This window comes from Hyla sarda, chromosome 7, assembly GCF_029499605.1.
Source record: "Hyla sarda isolate aHylSar1 chromosome 7, aHylSar1.hap1, whole genome shotgun sequence".
NCBI classification, from domain to species: Eukaryota; Metazoa; Chordata; class Amphibia; order Anura; family Hylidae; genus Hyla; species Hyla sarda.
In genome coordinates, this window is record NC_079195.1 from 40,069,586 (window position 1) to 40,092,504 (window position 22,919).

Consider the following 22,919-nt stretch of genomic DNA (forward strand, 5'->3'; position numbering starts at 1 on the left):
CAATTCACATGTATGGGAAAGGTGTCTGGGCATGCTCTGTGACCTTTTTATGGGAAATTCTAGAGAGATAGGAGGCTGATCTGTAAGGAACAGCTATTGTATGTGCCTCTGTTATCCATACACTGCTGTTACCTTTCACTGTATTCCTATCTGTGATGGTAAAGAGGACACTGCTGGGAAACGATCTGCACAGGACAGGAAGTCTCAGTTTTGTTTTAGGCCTAGTGGCAACAATGAAAACTATCACCAAACAATTCTTAACCCCTTAACGACGCAGGACGTAAATGTACGTCCTGGTGAGGTGGTAGTTAACGCACCAGGACGTACGTTTACATCCTATACATAACCGCGAGCATCGGAGCGATGCCCAGATCATGCGCGGAAGGTCCTGGCTGTTGATAGCAGCCAGGGACCTGCCGGTAATGGCCGACATCCGGGATCGTGTGGATGTCCGCCATTAACACTAACCCCTCAGATGCCGTGATCAATACAGATCACGGCATCTGCAGCATTGCGGACACTAAAATGGATAATCGGATCGCCCGCAGTGCTGCCGCGGCAATCCGATCATTCAGAACGGCAAACGGAGGTCGCCCTCACCCACCTTCCAAGGGTCTTCTGCTCTGGTCTGCGATCGAGCAGACCAGAGCAGAAGATGACCGATAACACTGATCAGTACTATGCTCTATGCATAGCACTGAACAGTATTAGCAATCGAATGATTGCAATAAATAGTCCCCTATGGGGACTATTAAAGTGTAAAAATAAATGTAAAAAAAGGGAAAAAAAAAATGGGAAAAAATGGGAAAAAAACCCTCCCCTAATGTTAATGATACTGTATGGTGAACGTCGTGAACGTAAAAAAAAGTCCAAAACTGCTACTTTTTTATAACATTTTATTCACAAAAAAATTGATTAAAAATGTATTAAAAGTTTTATATAAGCAAATATAGTATCAATAAAAAGTACAGATCACGTCACAAAAAATGAGCCCTCATACCGCCGCTTATACGGAAAAAGGAAAAAGTTATAGGTCTTCAAAATAGAGGGAATTTAAAGGGGTATTCCAGGAAAAAAAAACATATATATATATATATATATATATATATATATATATATATATATATATCAACTGGCTCCAGAAAGTTAAACAGATTTGTAAATTACTTATATTAACCTCTTCAGGACATAGGGCATATGGATACGCCCTGCATCCCGAGTCCTTAAGGACCGAGGGCGTATCCATACGCCCGTGGGAATTCCGGCCCCCACCGCTAGCCGGTTGGGGACCGGAGCCGGATGCCTGCTGAAATCGTTCAGCAGGCATCCCGGCATATAGCCCAGGGGGGTCATTATGCCCCCCCATGTCGGCGATCGCCGCAGATCGCTGGACAATTCAGTCCAGCGATCTGCGGAGATTCCGGGTCAATCGGGTCTCCAGTGACCCGATGACCCGGAATTACTGGCTGTTCGGGGCCGTCTCTGACGGCCCCGTACAGCCAGAGCCTGCAGGGGTGAGGTGGCACTGGTGCCACCTCACGATCGCCCTGATTCGTCGGCCGGATTACCGGCCGACCAATCAGGGCGCCTGCTGCGGGTGTCACTCCCGCACCCGCTCCGCCCCTCTTCCGGAGGACGTGAGCGGGTGCGGGACGTGCACCCCGGGTGCTGGGGACCCCGATCCCCGGCGCCCCTGTTGGGATCGGGGCCCCAGGAGCAGCTGCGGTGGCGGGACTCACCTGCAGCGTCTGGATCGTTGGAGGTGAGTGACAGCCTCCTGCTGTTGCTTAGCAACAGCTCCCAGCATGCAAAAAGGGCATGCTGGGAGCTGTAGTTATGCAACAGCAGGAGGCAGACCACCACAACTCCCAGCATTCCCTTATGGGCATGCTGGGACTTATGGTTTTGCAACAGCTGGAGGCACATTCTTTCTATGGAAAAGTGTACCTTCAGCTGTTGTATAACTACAACTCCCAGCTTGCACAAACAGCTAAAGTGCATGCTGGGAGTTGTAGTGGTGCATCTGCTGGTTGCATAACTACAACTCCCAGCATGCCCGTTGGCTGTCGGTGACTGCTGAGAGTTGTAGTTTTGCAACAGCTGAAGGCACACTGGTTGTGAAACTCATTTTTTTTTTTTTACCTAACTCAGTGTTTCACGACCGGTGTGCCTCCAGCTGTTGCAAACTACAACTCTCAGCAGTCACCGTACACCATGCACCGTACATGCTGGGAGTTGTAGTTTTGCAACAGCTGGAGGCACACTGGTTGTGAAACACTGAGTTAGGTCACAAACTCAGTGATACATAACCAGTGTGCCTACAGTTGTTGCAAAACTGCAACTCTCAGCAGTCACCGACAGCCAACGGGCATGCTGGGAGTTGTAGTTATGCAACAGCTGGATGTCCCCCCCCCAATGTGAACGTACAGGGTACACTCACATGGGCGGAGGATTACAGTAAGTATCTGGCTGCAAATTTGAGCTGCCGCAAACTTTCTGCTGCAGCTCAAATTGCCAGCGAGAAACTACTGTGAATCCCAGGCTCACACTGGTCTGTGGCAGGCAGACCGCCGCGGTGACGCATGCCAGCGTCTTTTAACCACCCGAGATTTGCGGACCTCACCAGTTGTCCTTAGGTGACGTTACAGTGGGACTCTATTCAAGCTGGTAAATATTAACCCATCCCTTTCAGTGTATCAGGATCCTATATCAGTTATGGGACTTTAACACATCTCTGGATTTCCAGTTACCGGACTATTGAAAGTGATATATTTTATTATATTTTTTTATATATTTTTTTATATTTTATATTTTTGTAAAAATATCGGTGTTTATATATTACAAGTGTATGTCTAAGTAAATCTATTTCTTCTCCTCGGCACAAGGGCCCTGTGCAACGAGGCTAAGTCATATCAATTGACAATTTATATATATTTTTAATAAAATTGTGTCCTATATTTGAAGCACGATCCAGCTATTTATTTATTTTTAATTATTTGTATTATTTTTCATCCATGTATCAGGTAACTGGTACTAGTCTTGAGGGGTTGGTTACTGTTTGAAAATATTGTTTTAAATTTCCAGCACCTGGTGTAGGTGCACAACCTCCTTACCTTGGCTAGTTAATTGTGAGCTGCACAACCCTTTTTGTTCCTTATTTACAAATCTGTTTAACTTTCTGGAGCCAGTTGATATATATATATATATATAAAAAAGTTTTTTCCTGGATAACTCCTTTAAACGTACTAATTTGGTTAAAAAGTTTGCAATTTTTTTTAAGCGCCACAGTAATAGAAAAGTATGTTATCATGGGTATCCTTTTTATCGTATGAACACGTAATTTTTACCGTAAATTGTATGGCGTGAAAACGAAACCTTCTTTTTATTTTCCCTACACCAATTTTTTTGGGTTGCGCCATACATTTTATGGTAACGTGAGTTATGTCATTACAACGGACAACTGGTTGAACAAAAAACAAGCCCTCATACTAGTCTGTGGATGAAAATATAAAAGAGTTATGATCTTTTGAAGGCGAGGAGGAAAAAAAACGAAAACATAAAAATTAAATTGTCTGAGTCCTTAAGGCCCAAATGGGCTGAGTCCTTAAAGGGTTAAAATATATGGTTTACATAAAAACTTGATTAAACTAAATTTCCTTTTCCGATGACACAATCCATTTAACTACTAAGGATAAGAAGGCCGGGAACATATAATGGGATAATGAGATTCAGGGCCCTAACCGCATCATATACACCAGTGGTCTCAAACTGTGGCCCTCCAGATGCTGCAAAACTTCCAACTCCCAGCATGCCCGGACAGCCACGGCTGTCCGGGCATGCTGGGAGTTGAAGTTTTGCAGCATCTGGAGGGTCACAGTTTGAGACCACTTATATACACTGTAGAGGGAGATTTATCAAAACCAGTGCGGAGGAAAAGTTGCTAAGTTGCCCATAGCAACCAATCAGATCGCTTCTTTCATTTTTAAAAGGGCCTCTGCAAAATGAAAGAAGCCATCTGATTGGTTGCTATGGGCAACTGGGCAACTTTTCCTCAGCACAAGTTTTGATAAATCTACTTTACAGCTTGGATCAGGAGAAAGATTAGAATTTCTTTGACCTTTAGTGATTACTCAAAGTACAAGTAGGAAAAAAAAGCAAAATTGTGGGAGTCTTAAATACCGTGCGGCACTGTAGACAACAGCACGGCGTACATTAAATCTAAACATGGTCTCAGGTGTTTTCAAGCAATTTCCCTGAGAAATGCTAATTGCCGTATGTGAATATAAACCTAAATCACGCAGCCAATCAGCCCAGGGAAAGCCATATATGGTCACTTCCCTGCGAACGGCAGCATGTAATGTTTGTCGCTCCGTAATTATGTGACATTGAGTTGCGGTATAGTTTATTTCTGATTTAGATCCTATACACAGCAGTAACAAGTGTAAGGCTGAATTCACACTTCGTTTTTACTTGATTTACTTTCACTTTAGAAAGGGCTAAAGGGTTAATAGTGCGCGGCACCGCGATCAGTGCCGTGCACTATTAGCCACGGGCCGGGCCCGACCCGGTATGATAGAACGGGAGCGGACTCAGGGAGTACAGGTACGCCCTTGGTCCTTATCAGGTTGATGAGCCGACCGGAGTCAAACGGTGACTCCAGTCGGCTCATTTTTTGCCCGTATCCGGTTTTGTGACCGGACCTAAAACCGTAGTATACTTCGGTAGTAGTATAGGTCCGGTCAGGAAACCAGATATGAGTCAAAAACGAGCCGACCGGAGTCACCGTTTGACTCCGCTCGGCTCATTAAAGTAAATGGATTTCAGCGCTGGTCCAGCTGGGGTACGGGAGAGCCCGGTTTGCCCCTCCCCCAGCCAGATCCGGCACGAAGTTCCTACAAAAAAAAAATCTAGGTCCTAGTTACCACAGGGGGTCCAAAAGACCCTCTACTATATACATTCACCGTCCACTTTATTAGGTACACCTTTTCAATTGCTTGTTAACACAATCTGGTAAGCAGCCAACTATATGACATCAACTCAATTCTTTTAGGCCTGTAGACAAGGTCAAGACAACTTGCTGAAATTTAACCCAGCTATTTTTTTTTAGTTGTTTAGCTCACGTTTCTGTTTTTCCTCACATTCCGAGACCCATAATTTTTTTTATTTTTCCAATGACAAAGTTATATAAGGGCTTATTTTTTTGCGAGACATGTCGTACTTTTCATTAATGTGCTTTGTTTTACCATATCATGTGCTATAGTGCCGGAGAAAAAAAATAAATAAATAAATTTTAAATATATATATATATATATATATATATATATATATATATATATATATGGCAAATGTGAAAAAAGAAATATGGAATTCTGCAAGTTTGTGGGAAAATATTTTTTTCCGGCATGTACAATATGGTAAATCTGACATTTAATCTTTATTCAATGGGTCAGTACCACGTCAATGATACCAAACTTAGATTATTTTTTCCGTTTCATGGTGATTAAAAATTAAAAACTAGAAAAAGAAAAAAATAAGTTTGTTCATTGCCATGTTCTGACCCGTAAAGCTTTTTTCTTTTTCCACCTACAGAGATGTTATGGTTTATTTTATTTTATTACATTTTTTTGCACCATTAGCTGTAGTTTTTAATGGTAGCACTTTTGCATACATGGAACTTTTTAGACACTTTTTATTTCATTTTTTTCTGAGATGTGATGTGACCAAAAATAACCAACCTGGGTGTTTGGAATTTTTTGTGTTTACGCCGTTTACCATACAGGAACATTAATATCAGAATTTATTAGTTTGGACAATTACCCACACAACAATACCAAATCTGTTTTTTACAGTGTTTTATTTTTTTTAAAAAGTGGCAAAAGTGGGGGGATTATAACAATTTTATTGGGGAGATTTTTCTATATTTTTAAAGAAATGTTCACTTTTTTTTTTTTTTCTTACATAGATCAATGTAATTCTATTGCATTACATTCATCTATGTTTTCTGCCTTCAGCAATCACAGAGAATAGGAAGCTTGAGGAGCAGAAGTAAGTCCCCGCGCTTCCCTAGCAACCCATAGGCGATGGGGCCTTTAGACACCAGGGAATAATGGCATTTAAAAGGGAACTCGGGTGAAAACCTTTTTTCTTTTAAATCAACTGGTGGCAGTAAGGTAAACATATTTGTAAATTACTTCTATTAAAAAATCTTAAAGGGGTAGTCCAGTGGTGAAAAACTTATCCCCTATCCTAAGGATAGGGGATAAGTTTGAGATCGCGGGGGGTCCGACCGCTGGGGCCCCCTGCGATCTCTCTGTACGGGGCCCCGGCTCTCCGCCGAGATAGCGGGTGTCGACCCCCGCACGAGGCGGCGGCCGACACGCCCCCTCAATACATCTCTATGGCAGAGCCGGAGATTGCCGAAGGCAGCGCTTCGGCTCTGCCATAGAGTTGTATTGAGGGGGCGTGTCGGCCGCCGCCTCGTGCGGAGGTCGACACGCCCCCTTCCAGCGGGCTGTCGGGGCTCCGTACAGGAGATCGCGGGGGGCCCCAGGGGTCGGACCCCCCGCGATCTGCAACTTATCCCCTATCCTTAGGATAGGGGATAAGTTGCTCACCACTGAATCACCACTGGACTACTCCTTTAATCCTTCCTGTACTTATTAGCTGCTGAATACTACAGAGGAAATTCTTTTCTTTTTGGAATGCTCTCTGATGACATCACAACCACAGTTCTCTCTGCTGACGTTATTATAATAATAATGATGCTTTATTTATTGTTGTCCTTAGTGGGATTTGAACCCAAGTCCCCAGCACTGCAAGGCAGCAGTGCTAACCACTGATCCACCATGCTGCCCTTAGCATACATCTACTATGCATCTGCTATGCATGGTTGCTATAATGGACAGCGATGTCAGCAGAGAGCACTGTGCTCGTGATGTCATCAGTGTTCCAAAAAGAAAGGAATTTCCTCTGTAGCATTCAGCAGCTAATAAGTACTGGGAGGATTAAGATTTTTTAATAGAAGTAATTTACAAATATGTTTAACTTTCTGCCACCAGTTGATTTAAAAGAAAACAGGTTTTCACCGGAGTACCCCTTTAATGTTTAATTGCCATGATCAATATAGAGCGATCTCCGATGTCCGCCATTACTGGCAGATGTCAGCTGCTGATAGCAGTGACATCTCCCGTTTCTGATGTGGACCCAAGCCGTGGGCCTGAAACATGTCCGCCCCCTTCCTACTCATGACATACATGTATGTCAGGGGTCGGGAAGGGGTTAAAATGGAGAATCAAAATGGAGAAAAAAGGGGATTTAAGTGAACATGTCATAGTTGTTGGTACCAGAAAGACTGGTCTATATATTACAGAAACTGCTGATCTATAGGGATATTCACGCAAAAACCATATCAAAGGTTTACAGAGGATGGTCTGAAAAAGACATAATATCCACATAGAGAGGCAGTTGTGTGGGCCAAAATGCCTTGTTGATGTCAGAGGAGAATGGGCAGATTCGACATGACAGAAAGGACACAGTAACTCAAATAACCACTGGTTACAACCAAAGTCTGCAGAATACTATTTTTGAATGCACAACATGTCTACCCTTGAAGCAGATGGGCTACAGCAGCATAAGATCACTCTGGGTGCCACTCCGGCGAGCTAAGAATGGAAAACTGAGGCTAAAATTCACACAGGCACCAAAATCGGACAATGGAAGACTGGAAGAACATTGCCTGATCTGATGAGTCTGGATTCCAGCTGCGACATTAAGATGGTAGGGTCAGAATTTGAGATTCATATTACGCCAACTGGGGGCTTTAAGATCTGTCCAATTCTGATGTTTTCAGCATGTCTTCTTAAAGGGCATTTTATGCTCTTGTAATTCTGCTGATTTATTATTAAAAAAAATAAAATAAAAAACTATTGTATCAGCAGAAAAGCCCTCTGTAGGCTACATCTGCACGCTCTGAAGACATTTGCTGTAATAGCAATAAAATGCAGATCCGCTGCGGCCTTTATTAGCAGCTCTGTGATCCGGAGGATTTTGTCGATGGTATTATTGTTAATCACAACAAATTCATTAACTTGACTTTCCAGAATATTGCTTTCTTTATATCTTGTCTGAGCTGCTTGGCTGAAAACTACAGAGATTTGGTTTTATGGCAGACACATAGACATATGTGACAAAACACTCAGACTATGTTCACGCCTTGTATTTAAAGGCTCAAAAATACTGTTGTTTCACACGCAAACTGACACTCTTATTTATTTATTTATTTGTTTATTAATTCATTTATGTTGAGCATTTATGCACTTTTTGTGTGTTATGGAGTGTTCTTTTTGGCAGGTTTTTCAGGTCTTTATGCAAATCAGGTCTTTGCTTACAGTTTCCAAATGATTTAAAACACATTTTTTGTCCATAATATGGCCGTATTACAACCAGAATAAATACTATACACTTCTTTATGTTAATAAAAAAAAAAAAAGTTAATTGTTTTCACAATAAATTTTAAGTAATGCAATGGAAAAAAAAACTGATTTATAATTTATGTATTTTATGGGCATAAAACAGCCATGATACATTTCAAAATATACTTCAGAAAGCCATGTATGTACATATTCTTGTCATGGGCAAATTTAGTGGGCACGCTCTGTGACATGCATGAAGTTAGGGGATGCCAAGATAGGTGGAAACCAGACAGTTCTCACTGGTAACCTCATACTGGTTGTTACAATGACAGCTGGTTCACCAAGCAAAGGAGAAGCGGCGGTCATACAAAACTGTTGGGAGCAGGGAGTATTGAGTCTGTGCTTCCATAAAGTAAAAAATAAATGTTTTTATTATCTGCCAAAAAGAGTCAAATAGGGAATTTTCAAGCTCCTATAGTGCTGAGGACTGGAACAATTCCTTGCTAACCCTCCCATCCTGTCCCTGCTTGATTGACAGTCAGGAAGCCGAGCCCTGTTTCCAAATCTCACACCTGAGCACAATTCATATGTAAAGAGAAGGAACAAGGTTTTGAAGCTGAAACCGGACTGTCAATCAAGAAGGAATAGGAATGGGAGGGAAAGCCAGGAGGCGTTCTAGCCCTCAGCACTTCAGGGGCTTGGGAACACCTTTTTGCACCAGAGATAAAAAGTATTTTCCAACGTCATAGAAGCACACATAGATATCTGAAAAGCACCATATGTCTCCTTGTCCTAACAGCATGTTCACACGTCGGAATTGCTGTGTAGATTTCTGCTTGGAATGGCCGCACAGAAATTCCGCTGCAGCAGAGTCTTGTTGAATTCAATGGGAATCTGCTGCTCTGCGCATATGACGGAATCCCAGTGCCAAATGTTTCCGGCACAGAAATTCCATTTTCCGTGTCCGCAGAAAGAATTAACCTGTTCATTCTTTTTGCAGACACCGCACAGAATGCATTCCCGTGTGATGCTAGCGTCGGCATTTTATGCCAGAGCCCGAAGACTCCGGTATGTCCGCACAGAGATTTTCTGTACGGACATTCCAGCATGTGAATATAGCCTAAGGATGTCAGCAGTTTGGAACATGAAATGCAGATTACACATTCCCTTGTCAGATTTATAGGCCACCTGCTGTTTGTATCTGCACATATACTAAATTCATTTCTTTTAACCCGGCAGGGGGGAGGGTGTTACTTCGCTCTGTCCACAAATCTGGAGCAAGTGTTGCCTGTAAACTGTGATTTGTCTACTGTTCATTTAAATGAAGAGGGGAAACTGCCCTCATATAAATTCAACCAATATGTCCTCCTACTTATATCAGAATTACCTTTACTATCTTAGTGGCCCTACAGAAACAAGGGTAAACCTGTTGTGCCAGTCTGTGACTGTGACTAACTGTGGTAGTTAAAGGCAAACTGCAATATTTTAGGATTTTTTTTTCTGTAAAAGTTACGTACAGTAAGAACAACAACCAAAAAATTATCTTTAAAGGTATGCCCACCCAATGCAGATGGTCTGCAAAGCATTACAATAACCGCTATATGGATGAGAACTTACAAAATCTCATGACACATACATTTTAAATCTGTAGCATATTAAAAGGGTACTCCACTGGGGAAAATTTTTTTTTAATCATGTAAACAGTGTATTCAAAGCGCAAAAATAGTGAATTAGATACATAGCGGTATGTATATAATTCAACTTACTATGAAGATGCGATGTTCTGTGCTAGTGTTCAGAGTTTCAATCTTGAGAATCTCACCCAATAAGGCTCAGTACGGATATGCTCCTTTTCCTATCCTCCAGATGATGTGGATGACGTATATATATGTCCTTGCAGGTAATGCTTGATAGTCCGAGTTTGGGGAGGTTTGGGAGACAGCCCCGGCCGGCGGCGTCTCAAACTAAACCTTTCCCGCTGAAGTCTGTGTGTTTGGTTCGAGTGACGTCACTACTGTGAAACTGAAAGGTCAGAAAGGATCCCAACGCGTTTCAAAGGCAAATACAGCCTCCTTAGTCAGGGAGAGCACTATCTGTTCCAACAGATTTAGTCAATGTCAAGAAATTGGTTGCTGATTATGAGTCCACCCTTAACCAACCCGATCCTTAAGGAACAAGGGCGTCCAGGTACGCCCATGGGAATTTCTGTCCCCGTCGCTCGCCGGGCGGGGACCGGACTGAAATCATTCAGCAGGCATCCCGGCACATTGCTGAGAACCCCTCATATCGGCAATCGCCGATTTGCGGCAATTCCGTTCCCTGCCGCTCGCCGGGCGGGGACCGGACTGGGATGCCTGCTGAAATTATTCAGCAGGCCTCCTGGCACAGTGCTGAGGGGGGTCCTGAGTAAATACAAACCGGCAATCTGCAGTGATTCCGGGTCATGGAGGTCACATGTGACCCGATGATCCGGAAAAGGAGGATGATCAGTGGTGTAATATACACCACCAATGATCATCCGTACTGTCCTGGGAGGTGGCAGTGTTGCCACCCCCCTCAGGACAGCTGTGATTGGGCGGTTGTAGTGAACGCACCAATCACATTGTATGAGTAGGGGGGGGGGAGAGCAGGAGCATGTTGCTCCATTTTGTGTCTGGTACTGAGCAGGACGGAGCCCCGTGCTGCATTTCCCCCTCACAGTAAAATAGCATTGTTCTGTGCCCCCTGGCACAGTAACATTTAGGGAACATTTTAGTTAGGCAGGGACAATTTCTTAGGGGTTAAAAAAAATATCTTTTTTTTTCCAGCGTACCGTCTGTAGGTGTCTGAGGGTCAGCAGCACCTTTAGCTGCGTGACCCCGGCCCTACAGGGTCGCTGCAGTCTGCCCCCAGTGTTTTTTATGGGCACAGACCTTTTTTTTTTTTTGCTAAACTGTGTGGCCGGGCCCTCTTCCATATAAAAGAGTGTCCGGCCACCGTTTAGCTAAAGCCCCCCCCCCCCCCCCCCCATTTTTTTTGTGGTACAGGCGCTTTTTGGGGTTATATCGTCTTTTTTTGTTTTTTTTTGCACCTATAGTCGGTCCGTGCCACCAGTAGCAGGCCTGTGCTATGTGGACTGACCGTACCTGTGTGTGCGGCCTGCCCCACCGCTGTCAGTGATTTATCACTGATCAGCCTTTTTTGGGGTTCAGGCAGGTGCTTTTTTTCGTGTTTTGATCATTTTATTTTTCGGGTTTTTGTGTGGGGATCTGTGTATGTGCCACCAGCCACTGTCCTTGGCTGAGTGGCCAGACCCCCCAATGACTTCTGCACCCCCTGCCGCCAAGCGTTAAGCAGTGCGCACACCACTGATTAGAAAATATACAAAGGCAAATTTTGTGTCTGTGTATTATTTGTATATATTATTTATTTACTACATGCGCATATATAACTACATTATGTTTTAATATATAACTACACTATTTAATCATGTTACTTATACACATCCTTTATTTATTTATAATACGCACAAAATGTTGGATATATAACAATAGTATGAGGAAATTAATATATAGAACATACATTCTAGTCTGGTGACGTGGTTCCCGGAAGTGGCGGCGGCCAGACTTGTCCATGTCTTATGCACCAAACAAAGCAGCTAAGTCCAGGTGGGTTTTTCCTATAATTATGATATGATTGGTCTGCTCTGATATAAATAGTGCATTCTGCTAAGAGGACGTCGCTCCAGCAGGCCTCCACATACCACTCTGCACATCCCTCTCTTCAAATCCCTCGCTGCCAGATCCACGCTCTCTTGTGGAACAGTCCGGAAGAATCAAAGAGGCCTTCCTTCCTATCCCCTGCAGACTCCTATTCCCTGGAGTAAGTCCCATGCTTTTTCCCATGAAAACCTGTTGCAGGTCAGGTATAAGGGCAAGAGGGATGTCCTTATGCTCACCACAATTCATGGGAACAGCAGCACCCCTGTCCCTGTGCGAGGTACCAGTCCTCAAGCCTGATTGTCTTCTGGGCTACAATCGGTATATGGGGGGAGTTAATCTCTCTGATCAAGTCCACAAGCCACATAATGCCATGCGGAAAACACGGGCATGGTACAAAAAAGTTGCGGTCTACATGGTACAGGTGTCATTGTACAACTCTTTTTTACTGTCCCAGTACGCTGGCAACACAGGGACATTCCTGCAGTTTCAAAAGGAAGTTCTAAAGGCCCTCATCTTTGGTGACTGCCAATAAGTGGGTCAGAGCACCTCTGGAACTGTGGTCATCTGGATTGTCCCCGGCCAACACTTTCCAAGTGAGGTCCCCCACACTGGAAAGAAGGGACGATCCCAAAAAAACGGATTCAGTATGTCACAGAAGGGAGATTCGGAAGGACACCACTCAGTGTGACACTTGCCCCTATCATCCAGGCCTCTGCATTAAAAATTGTTTCAGGGAGTATCACACTTCCATGGAGCACTAAATTTATATTCCTTTTCCCTAATTTTAATTCCCCTAAATTCGACTCCAATGTATCAGTCCAGAGTGCATTGTCTTCAAACTTTTAAGCCTAAACACTCCCCCCCCCCCCAAAAAAAAAAAAAAAATACCAAAACCTCTTTCCCAATACCCCTGATAATATTTTTTTTTTCCCCAAAAAAATTGGTCATGGGACACAGAGTCAACAGCATTGGGGGATTGCAAGTTGCCTCAAAACATCGGCCTCAAATGCGAATAGTTCTCCCTCAAGAGCTCTGTCGTATTTCCAGGCGACAATTTCGAGTCACATGTTAGTTGTTCTCAGAAAGATGAAGCAGAGCATAGGTTGAAAATTGCAATTTTCAAAAGCTACCCTTCATCCATTCCTGGAAAATATATTTGGGAAGCATCCATGTGTTCAAAATGTCCTCTTTACCCCTATACCCATTCCTCAGGGGTTATACTTTCTGTAATGGTGTCACATATGGGTGTTTCATACCTGTGAGGTATAAGTACTCACTGTACCCCTTGTTACCTTCTTGAGGGATGAGTTTTCAAAATTGTGGTCACTTGTTTTTTTTTTTTTATTATTTTATGTCAGAACCTCAACCATTGCAGTGCAAATCACCACTTTAGGCCTCAAATCTCATCGGTGCTGTCTCACTCCTAAGCCCTGTTATGCACCCGCCATATATGGGGTATTTCCTTATTCTGGAGAAATTGGGCTACAAATTTTGTGGAGATGTTTTTCTCTTACTACTTGTGAAACTAAATAGAAATATTGGATAATACCAGCAATCCAGTGTTAAAAATCAATTCTTTTACTTTTATGGTCTGTTCAAAAAACATGGGAGGTGTAAGTAATCACTATAACCCTTGTTATGTTCCTTGAGGGGTGCAGTTTCTAAAATGGTTTTACATGAGTGGTGTTTCTGCTGTTCTTGCACAATGGGGGCATTGTAAATGCACATGGCCCCTGACTTCAATTCCAACAAACTTGTCACTCCAAAAGCCCAATGGTGCTCCTTCTATTCTGAGCATTGCAATGCGCCCGCAGAGCACTTTACATCCACATATGGGGTATTTTCTTTCTCAGGCAAAGTTTCACTACAAATTTTGGAGGCCTTTCCTCCTATTACCCCATATGAAAATGAAACATTTGGGGTAACACAATCAATATAGTGCGAAAAATCACATTTTTCACTTTTATGGTTCCCTGTTCAAAAAACCTGTGAGGTGTAAGTACTCACTGTAACCCTTGTTATGTTCCTGGAGGGGTGTACTTTCCAAAATGGTTTTACATGGTTTCTGCTGTTCTGGCTGCATGGAAGGTTTGTAAATGCACATGGCCCAGACTTCAATTCCAGTAAAATTCTGTCTCCAAAAGTCCAATGGCACTCCTTCTGTTCTGAGACCTGTAGTGCGCCAGCAGAGCACTTAACGTCCACATATGGGGCATATTCTTAATCGGGAGAAATTGGGCTTCAAATTTTGAGGTCCAGATTCTCCTATTGCTCCATGTGAAATTGAAAAATTTGGAGTAACACCATCATTTTAGTGTTAAAGGGTTACTCTGCTCCACAGCGTGTTACTTCGCTCCCCAGCGTCCAGAACATTGAGTTCCTGAACGCCCCGTCGTTACGTCATGTGACATTATGTCCCGCCCCCTCAATGCTGGGAGGGGGCGTGATGGCTGTCGCGCCCCCTTCCCATAGACTTTCATTGATGGGGCAGGCAGTGACGTCACGAGGGGTCGGGCCTGAACACAGAAGCCTACACACAGCGTCCAGGAACTCAATGTTCCGGTGTGAGGTGGAATTTTGCGGACACTAGGGAGTGGAGTACCCCTTTAACCCCTTAAGGACTCAGGGTTTTTCCGTTTTTGCACTTTCGTTTTTTCCTCCTTACCTTTAAAAAATCATAACCCTTTCAATTTTCCACCTAAAAATCCATATTATGGCTTATTTTTTGCGTCGCCAATTCTACTTTGCAGTGACATTAGTCATTTTACCCAAAAATGCACGGCGAAACGGAAAAAAAAATCATTGTGCGACAAAATCGAAAAAAAAAACGCCATTTTGTAACTTTTGGGGGCTTCCGTTTCTACGCAGTGCATATTTCGGTAAAAATTACACCTTATCATTATTCTGTAGGTCCATACGGTTAAAATGATCCCCTACTTATATAGGTTTGATTTTGTCGCACTTCTGGAAAAAATCATAACTACATGCAGGAAAATTTATACGTTTAAAAATGTCATCTTCTGACCCCTATAACTTTTTTATTTTTCCACGTACAGGGCGGTATGAGGACTCATTTTTTGCGCCGTGATCTGAAGTTTTTATTGGTATGATTTTTGTTTTGATCTGACTTTTTGATCACTTTTTATTCATTTTTTAATGTTATAAAAAGTTACCAAAATACGCTTTTTTGGACTTTGGAATTTTTTTGCGCGTACGCCATTGACCGTACGGCTTAATTAATGATATATTTTTATAGTTCGGACATTTACGCACGCGGCGATACCACATATGTTTATTTATTTTTTTTTTTTACACTGTTTTATTTTTCTTATGGGAAATGGGTGTGATTCAAACTTTTATTAGGGAAGGGGTTAAATGACCTTTATTAACACTTTTTTTTTACTTTTTTTTTGCAGTGTTATAGGTCCCATAGGGACCTATAACACTGCACACACTGATCTCTCATGCTGATCACTGGCGTGTATTAACACGCCTGTGATCAGTGTTATCGGCGCTTGACTGCTCCTGCCTGGATCTCAGGCACAGAGCAGTCATTCGTCGATCGGACACCGAGGAGGCAGGTAAGAGCCCTCCCGGTGTCCGATAAGCTGTTCGGGACGCCGCGATTTCACCGCGGCGGTCCCGAACAGCCCGACTGAGCAGCCGGGATACTTTCAGTTTCACTTTAGAAGCGGCGGTCAGCTTTGACCGCCGCTTCTAAAGGGTTAATACCGCACATCGCCGCGATCGGCGATGTGTGGTATTAGCCGCGGGTCCCGGCCGTTGATGAGCGCCGGGACCCACGCGATATGATGCGGGATCGCGGCGCGATCCCGCTTCATATCGCGGGAGCCGGCGCAGGACGTAAATATACGTCCTGCGTCGTTAAGGGGTTAAAAATCAAATTTTTCACTTTTACGGTCCACTGTTCAAAAAACCTGTGTGGTGTAAGTACTCACTGTAACCCTTGTTACGTTCCTGGAGGGATGTAGTTTCCAAAATGGTGTCACATGTGGGGGGTTTCTACTGTTCTGGCATCACGGGAGGTTTGATAATATACATGACCCTGACTTCAATTTCAGCAAAATTCTCTCTCCAAAAGCCCAATGGCGCTCCTTCTGTTCTGAGACCTGTAGTGCACCAGCAGAACACTTAACATCCACATATGGGGCGTTTTCTTAATCTGGAGAAATTGGGCTTCAAATTGTGGGGTCCGTTTTTTCTTATTACACCATGTGAAAATGAAAAATTTGGAGTAACACCATCATTTATGTGTTAAAAATCCAATTTTTCATTTTCTCGTCCAAGTTCAAAGCAAACCCTTAAAACACCTGTGAGGTGTTAAGGCTTACTATATCCCTTATTACGTTCCTTGAGGGGTGTAGTTTCCAAAATAGTGTGCCATGTGTAGGTTTTTTTTTTTTGCTGTTCTCTCACCCTGGGGACTTGCTAAATGCAACATGCCCCCCAATTTTTCAGAAAAATTCTCTTTCAAAAAGCCAATGTTAGGGACCAACTGGGGGACAGGGAGAGTGAGCCTTAAACTGAGCCTAAAACCGCTCTCCTGCCTACGTGCCCACTCAGCCTAAACGGTGAGTCGACAACTGGGCGCCGGTCCCTCCCTGAACTAAAGTGCTAGGGCCTAATAAAAACACACACACTAACAAATAGTCGGTCACCAACCAGAAAACTAACTAGTATATAAGTTCAGAGGACACAGATCAGAGAGCAGCACAGAGGACACAAACAGCGGACATGAACAGAGGACACTAAAGATCGTTGGACATGAACAGAGGACTCAGTGGTCATGAACAGAGGTCACTATAGATAAGTAGACATGTACAAAACTCAAGAGATCAGAATACAAGAACTAATAACAAATAGAGTTCTAAACACCAGACAGGAAAATGGATAAGTCAACATACTATAGGAACAGACAGGAATATAGCATAATCCCCCAGAATGTCCAATAGACTCCAAGTCCATTGACCAGAAACAGGGATCTATAGCTAAACAGGAATTATCGCAATCCCCCAGATACCTCCAGTAGAAAAAGGAATGTCTCTATACCAGAACGCAATCTCCCAGAGTCCACCTTGGAGCACGGAGATATCATGTACTAATTCTAAATTCCCCGGATTCCCCATGAACAGGTAACAGGGATATCTAGATACACAGGATATAATATAGGACACTGTTCACACTGAACACAAGACAGGAAACCGCAATCCCTCAGGAACAGCAAGTAGACTCCAAGTCCCCATGGACCAGAAACAGGGATGCCAGATAAGACACTGTTCACACTGAACAGTTACAAGTACAAAGGACAAGATCAGATCAACCAAACAGAATATAAATATAGGACGCTGTGCATACTGGAACACAGAACCAGGATACCAAACAGGGATAACATACAGAGCATACTCGTGTGAACAGACACAGACATAGTGTGAACAGACACATAACAGAAAGGATAATAAATCCTAAAACCGACTAAACAAACATAGCTTAAAATCTTTTCTTACAGTTCCCTTGGAGAGAATTGTCACTCACCGGATTGTAAATGGATGTTTTAATTCTTGTATTAATAAAATGGTATTGTTATTTAAACAAAATGAGTTGGTCTGCGAACGTTTTTAGATTGATATACCAGAGTATGCAATACACTTTACACATACTAGAGTATATATATAAATTTATCTATACCTATACATAGAATCATCTAGATGGTTTTCATTTTTTTCTATTTTTTTTTCTGTAATTTTATTTTTCATTTTTTGTAAATTTTTTCATTTTGTTATTTTCATTTTTTCATTTATTTGTTTATTTATTTGTGTTTATTTTTATTTTTCATTATTTTTTATTTTTAACTTTACGACTATTTTATTTTTTCATGTATTACCTTGTGGATGGGAACATGGATTGTTCCATAGGAGGTCCAGTGTGCGTGCATGAAGTGGATAGCCCCTTTTCTAATAAGACCGGTGAGCGTCTATGTTCATGGTGTAAGTGTTTGAGCTGGAGCCTGGGTTGGAATCATGATAGTGGTTCTCCCCTGACTCCGTGCTCCTGGGGTGCGTGAGTTTGACACTTCATTGTGCCGAACTCTGGAACCCATAAAAACACTGTATATTGATGTATGTTGGGGCTGAATGTATGATTCTGTTGACAGGACCTCATAGAATTGACTCATGCCATTGTGGTGTCCCGGTTCAGGACCTGGTCCTGTCCCTGTCTAAAGTCTCCTCAGCCAGAGTCCCTTCATTCCCATAGGGCTCTCCTGCAGGGCTTACTCCTGGTTGCCTCATATAAATTATATATTGGTTAATATATGAAGATAATATAAATGTATAGGATATATATGTATAGGACTCTCACAGGTCACGTGATGTACAGTTGTAATGTATAATTGCTGAAGGACCTTCCAGGGTCATGTGATGTACCCAGAGTTCACTGGGTTCAGGACTTACAGGTTTGCTGACCAATGAGCTTTGTCCAGCCCCTTATTATATAAAGGGCGCTAAATTCGCTCTCTTAGTTCCTGCTCTTAGTTCCAGATTATCAAGCAAGCACAAACTATCTCAACAGAAATCTCAATTCATCTAGACCAAAGCCTGAAAGAACCTCCAGCCACTAAACCGTGAGTTACAAAGCTCAATCTATCAAATCCTGTGTGACTACTACCAGCTAAAATATTATAATTAGTAGCACAGTGGCCTGCATCAAAGCTCATTGCTTTAAAGTCCCAGCAAAGCCTGTGAGGAACCTGCATTCCGGTTATCTCTTAAGAGACAGTTATGTATAGAGACTGTTGCATAAAATTTTCAAGTAAAGTTCTTCAGTTTATTCATAAAGTCTGCTGTGGACATTGCGTTATTTTCCCTACCATTTCTGGGACGGTTGGCGGTAGGACCATTAACACTAAGGAAACTTCACCCTGGCGTCACGACATCTACGGGTTAATACCACCAGACCCTGCACTTACATCACCGCAACACCCCAGACATTTCAACTCTACTGGTTCACCATGTTTTTTATTTCATGTTTTTCACTTCATTTTTATTTTATTTCATCTTTATTTTACATTTTTTTTGTTTTCATTTCCATTTTCATTTTATTTCATTTCATCTGATTTTATTATTTTATTTGATGTTATGTTTTTGTTTTTTTGTTCATTTACTTACCTGTCATCCTTAATTTAAATACAGAGAAAGACACTAGCACTAGAGTTGTCGGTATGGGTAACATTCCCCCATACTCCAAAGAGAGCGTTATTACTACAGCAATAGTGTTGCTCGCGAATATTCGCAATTCAAATTTTATTTCCGAATATCGCATATTCGCGAATATTCGCGAATATAGCGCTATATATTCGAAATTATGAATATTCACTTTTTTATTTTTATTTTTTCATAGAACACATCACAGTGATCATCCCTCTCTGCTTCCAGCTTGTGTGGTCTAAAGAAGGCTCTAATACTACTGTGTTAGACCGCCGGGCGAATATTCGCATATGCGAATATTCGCAAATATTGATCCCTCCCTTCTGCTGCTTCTATCAAGTAACACTGGTATACTTGCTATAAAGGTCATAAATTTTCACATACACGAATTTTCGCATATGCAAAAAAAAATGTGAATCTTACGAATATGCGAATTTAGCGAATATATGTAGAATATTCGTCCATATATTCACAAAATATCGCAAATTCGAATATGGCCTATGCCGCTCAACACTATACAGCAACACAGACGCTCAGGTCTCTGTTAAGTTCTGCCGGCAATAGGTTGTTACTGCGCCTGTGCGGAAGTGACGCGACGCGGCTGCATCGCTACCATGGCAACTATTCACTGACATATTCCTGTACATCCGGTCTGTGGTTACGCATCTCGCAGTGCGAAATTACCCACGCTACTGATTCTCATAATGGGGATGAGTGATAATTCCCTTGGCAACTGCTAGATGCTGTTTTTAATTGGTTTTTATATCTCTGCACACCTATCCTGAGAAACTATCAGGACCTGATTAACACTATATTGTGGTTTTTGCCAGATTTGGCTATAATAAATACACTATATGCTATTCATGAGTGTTACACATGTATATGGATTTGCACACATACTGTAAATTGTTTGGATTGTAAACATAATATTTTGAGTTTTGATACACTGTATATAATAATTGTATATGTAATTGGTATTCCTATTTACGATGTGGGATACACTGTTTGTACTGAGCTTGAGAAAGACCAGGAGAGCTGGTTGAAACGTTGCTGTGACATTCACTTTTTGATGGAATAAAAGTCTACTTTTTCAAGGACCTGAGTGCTGCGTATTTATCTACTGTTCTGCTTATATATGGACCCTTGACCAATGTCTGGTTTTACGTGCACCTATCTATTTTGGATTTTCTTTATCTGGGGGGAGTGCTGTTTTCCTTAGTTTCTACTAGATGGATAGATACAGTAGATAGATTAGATAGATAGATAGATAGATAGATAGATAGTTAGATAGATGCTGTAGATAGATAGATACATAGATAGAAAGAAATGAGATAGATAGATATGAGATAAATAGATATGAGATAGATATGAAATAGATAGGTAGATAGATAGATATGAGATATATAGGAGATAGATAGATATGAGATAGATAGATATGAGATAGATAGATAGATAGATAGATAGATACAACCAAAGAATAAGTTGACCAGCACTATTGATTCCAAACTATTGTAAAGACCTGGCTTACAGGTGCAGGCTGCTGGGCTAAATATACAGCAACAGGAGAATACAGCAGCACACTGCTAGCACAAAGATATAGATAAAACATGAGTATATAGATAAAACATGAGTATATATATATATAGAACATGAAAAGCTATACAGCTGTAGTGCAAAAAATGAAAATATGAAACTATGAAATTTGGAGGTACTTAGCTTGCGAATTTGGCGGCCAAATAGCGTGGACCGTCCCACCACGGTAAGGTGACCTCATTCTGGGACGGACCCTACGCTATGAATATGCCTCTGTGTGAACAGTTCAACAGGCATTGCAAGGTCTTGGATGTTTCAGACCTTGCAATGCCTGTTGAACTGTTCACACAGAGGCATATTCATAGTGTATGGTCCGTCCCAGAATGAGGTCACCTTACTGTGGTGGGACGGTCCACGCTATTTGGCTGCCAAATTCGCAAGCTAAGTACCTCATAATTTCATAGTTTCATATTTTCATTTATTGCAGTACAGCTGTATAGCTTTTCATGTTCTATCTATATACTCATGTTTTATCTATATATTTGTGCTAGCAGTGTGCTGCTGTATTCTCCTGTTGCTGTAGATAGATAGATAGAATTGAGATAGATATGCAATAGATGCTATTTTTTTCTCATATTTCATATAATCTGAATCCTTGAACCTGTATCGGCAAGGATGGTTGCGTTCAGTTCCATCGGTGCTCACCAGCCAGTTTATAAATCTGTACTTCTCAGCTCTGCTATATCATTAATAAGTTCACCTCCCAAAGGCTGATCATTTTTTGCTGTCATAAATCATTTTCTAATTTATAACATGAATAATTGATCTTTCCTCCATAGCCACAACAATAAATCTCTCTATCACACGAGCATAAAAAAATCATAATAATAAAACAGATCAGGATGTTGAGCCATCGATTAGCCGCGTTGATGTCCAGTTTCCATTTAATTCATGTTTTAACCATTAAGGGCGGAAGACTTCTAGCGTTTGGCACGCGGTGAGATTCTGCCTGCTGGCCGGTGGTGAGAGCCACGATGGTTCTTCAGAGTAATGAAGAAGGAAGCTGGTTCTATTCCATGGTGCATTAGCGGATGCTTTGAGGAACATGGCTTTAAATATAATTTGCTCAGTCTGGCAGCATAAATGTCACCGTTTTATGACGGATTATAAATAGGATATGCAGTTGTTTGAAGGCTATAAACTCATGTTCTCTGGGGGTAGACATTACATTTGGAAAAGGACAACCTCATGCCAAAGGTAATGTCAGAACATTGTGTTTTACATTGTTTAGTCTCTGGCTGCGAAATTCTTTCTTGTTAACAAGATTCTTTGTGTCATAAATCTTTTCTTTATTTGACTTTTGCTACAAGTGTAAATATTACTGCAGTGGACAGATAGATAGATAGATAGATAGATAGATAGATAGATAAATAGATACTAGATAGATATGAGATAGATATGAGATAGATAAATAGATAGATAAATAATAGATAATAAAAAATAAATGAATGTTAAACAGATAAATCTACAAATTTGCTTCTAAGTTTTTGCATGATGCTGCTTTTGTACTTTTTTTTTTAGATAGATAAGAGATAAATAAATAAGATAGATGATAGATATGTGGTGGCCCAGTACAGGAGTTGCACCCCTGTGCCCTTGCTGCCCTGTCAGGCAGCCTTCATACAGTGACCCCTGGGCCCCCCCCCCCCTGCACCTGTACCCTATGTATATTCCTAAGTGCCTGTGTTGCATAGTATATTGCATATAAAATATGTAATGCCTTTAAGAACTGTTGTCATGTGATTGTAACCCAGGAAGGTACCAGTGAAATGTGAGCTACAGGGTGACCTATGGGACCCCTCAGAGTCTCCCCCACATAAACCTCTGCTCTCTCTTTCTGCTTAGCTGAGTTGCAGAAAGGTCAAGTCCTGTCAGAGTGTATCTGGAGTCCAGAAGAGGCCTAAAGTCTACCATGCAGCCACGGATCCACAAGTCCACTACCCCCCAGGTCCAAGTCAAAACCTGGTAAGCTACAAACGGGGTAAAGCCAG